This window comes from Bactrocera latifrons, unplaced genomic scaffold (assembly GCF_001853355.1).
Source record: "Bactrocera latifrons isolate USDA-ARS-PBARC rearing strain unplaced genomic scaffold, ASM185335v1 scaffold_589, whole genome shotgun sequence".
NCBI lineage: Eukaryota > Metazoa > Arthropoda > Insecta > Diptera > Tephritidae > Bactrocera > Bactrocera latifrons.
The window spans coordinates 94,019-97,348 of NW_017537255.1; positions in this window are offsets into that span (position 1 = coordinate 94,019).

The window sequence follows — 3,330 nt, forward strand, 5'->3', positions numbered from 1 at the left end:
GTTTTTGGCCAAAAAGTCGCGCACAAGCAACGATGTGTGAGCAGGGACGTTATCGTGGTGCAAAAGCCAATTTTTGTCACATCTTCTCGGCCTTCTGAGAACAYWTTGTACCACCGATAAGCGTTGCTTCGGTCCAAGGTAGCTTCTCCGTATGCCACAGTCAACTTTCGGAATGCATCCGCCCACTTAATTTCGTTTTTCACATAAATTTGAAACAGGTTCTTTGATCCATTTTTTTGAATAGGTAAAAATCGAATACGATTCAAAAAACGTGCAAGCAAAGCAGCTGTGAACAACTAAATAAACATTCGAAAATGGCCAGCTTGTCGGCATAAAAGAGAGACATGAGTACCAACATAACGCCACAAAAAATTCGAAATTCGAATATACGTAACCCGCGAAAATTCAAAATTCGCGATACTTTTTGAACACACCTCGTATTATATATTTCTGCAGAAATAATTTCATCAATTTGATCTGACAAACCTGTTTTTGCAACATAACAGAGTATATCCAGTATCTAACAGCACCATATGCATATGTATACCATACGTTGCTTCAAGATAAAAGTCCATCAAACATCGCAGATGCAGTTTGAAAAGTCTTGTTGTGACAACGTGACGATCGCTTGCTGATTGACGGCGATCCATAGTCCGCACGTATGTCATCGCATTCTGGGAGTATTCGTTCATGTGCCATGGGCTGCCATATGTTAATGGCAAAAAGAATTCCGACCGATATTAGCGCGAACACGAAGAGAATCGTAACAAATTTCTATGTGTAATTGATCACTTGGTGTGAAACACACACAATGTTTTCAGTGAATAATTTTCAATCATTTTTTTTTTTGAAAGCCAGAATAAAGAAAGCAATTGACAAATTTGAACGATTTAAATAATTAAAAACCAAAACAAAAAAATGTAAGAAAAATTTTGTATGAAAAAGAATTACTTTTTGTTATTTCTAAACCTTCCCCGATTCACAGCGAACAACCCCTGAAAATGTCATCAATATTGGTTCAGCCGTTCTCGAGCCGTTACTAACAAACAAACATTCATTCGTTTGTGTGGGAAAAAGAAAAGAGCTGTTTTAGGAGTTTTCCGGCCATTATTCGATTTGTTTTTCGCCGTAAAAACGATCTTTGAGCCTTAGCGAACGTTCAGAAAAAATAATTGGCCAAGTTGGTCCAGGCGGTGTTGAGTTATGTGCTTAGCAACACATTTTGCGTTTAATTTTTATATATAGGACTAGAGGACCCGTTCACGCTTCACTGTGGCTGAAAGGGTAGATAACACTTCTACTACCATCTATATGATTTCTATTAGTTACTATGAGATACTGACAACACTTTTGTAAAGCAACTTGTGTTAGCTTACAAAAAATGGATCACCAAGCATTTCGTGTGTTAATAAATCATTGCTTTTTGGGGGCAAATACTGTTGAATTTGGGCTCAGGGAAATCCACCGTTGAAAAGATATTTGCTAAGCTGGAAACAGGCGAAATGAGCACCGAGGACCATGATGCTCTAAAGAGGCGAAAGCTCTGTGCAAAGTGGGTGCCTCCCATGCTCATAATCTAACCTAAACAACGAATAACTGATTCTGAGAAGTAGTTGAGTGCTCTTTAATTGTAATAAACCCGATTTTTTGCGGCGATGCGTGACAGTAGAACATTGCATCATTTCCCACCGGAGTGCACTCGACAGTCATTCTAGTGAACTGCACATGATGAACCGGTTCTCAGGCTTGGAAAGACGAAAAAGTCGACTGGAAAGGTTATGATATTCGTTTTTTGGGATGCACGTGGTATAATATATACTTTACCATGGATTACTGAGCCAGTTATAATCTATTTCACTGCGAATTTGATTGTAGTTCGTTTCTACTATTCCAAATACTCAGTAATTGTGTTATTTTTGAGGTAGAATCTGTTTAAAATGGAACATATATATTCAAGTGATTCCTACAAACCTGAATTTTGAAAAAAATACTTATGATTTTAAATATTTATTTTATTTACTTATTTAAAAGATAAATAATTATAAATAATCGTTCCACTTATAGATATAAAGCACTGGCTGCCAGGGCCTTCAGCTTATGTTATAAAATTTTAGTCTATTATATTCACATTTGAGATCGATTTATATAACGTAAGTTTAGATACAATAATAAAGATAAATTTCAAAGCAAAAGTAAATGGGTGCATGTATATAACTAAACTAAATGTTTAATTTGCAAAGCGAAATATATTTAGCTATGATTTCTATGTTACTGTCATCAGTCCGTTCTAGATATAAAGAAGGTTTTTTGTTAGAGAAAACATTAGCTCTGATTCGTTGAAGTGCCGGGCAGGTATCGAGGAGGTGTATAACTGTGATATTATTTGATCCGCAGAACACGCAATTTGGTTTATTTACGCTATTTAAGACGTGAGCATGTGTAGCAGTTGTGTGTCCTATTCGAAGTCTTATAAATGTTATTATATTTTTACAAGTTGCTTTTCCTGGGTATAAAGGCTTTGTTCCCGCAGGATTAAATTTTTTGTAGTGGTGATCGTGATTACTCCATTCTCTTACTTGGATTTCATTTACGTATGTTTCAACAAGTCTGCGTATATCTTTATCGGTGAAATAGTCAAAGAAGTGACTAAGAAGTAAGAAGAAGTTCTTTAGGTTTTTTATCGGCAATTTCGTTGCCATGAATTCCGATATGGCTAGGCACCCACATTATTTTTATACAGTTATTGCTTTGCAATAGCATGCTACGAATATTGGATATTAAAGGTTCATTATTGGTATTAAATATAGCTTCAATTGCAGAGCTACTGTCGGTACATATAATGCATTTATTTCCCATTCAGGAAGCAAATTGTACTGCGTCAAATATTGCGGCTGCTTCGGCAGTAAATACCGAGCAGTAGGATGGCAAGGAATCGACCATAATAGTACCACCTAGCTGGTTTGTCACAGCAAACGTTGTGCTGGTATCTGACTTGGATCCGTCCTTATAATACAAGTTCCAATCATCATTTAAGGACTCTAATACCGCATTAAACATTTGTTTGTAGTCATTACTGCTGGTAGAATATTTTGGGTACTTAAATAGGGTACTGATGAGTGATGAATTTGGAAGCGCACTTGGAGGATACTCTGAAGTTTTAAGAAGTGATGAAGTGGTTACGATGTTCAGCTGTTGAACTAGATTTAAGCAACGCATAATAGTAGACGGCTTACGACTAGTCTTAAGATTTCGTATAGAACAATTGATTTGCGAAAAAATTAATTCATTTCTGCAGTAAAGTAGCCTCGGTATAAGCATCATGGTGTTACG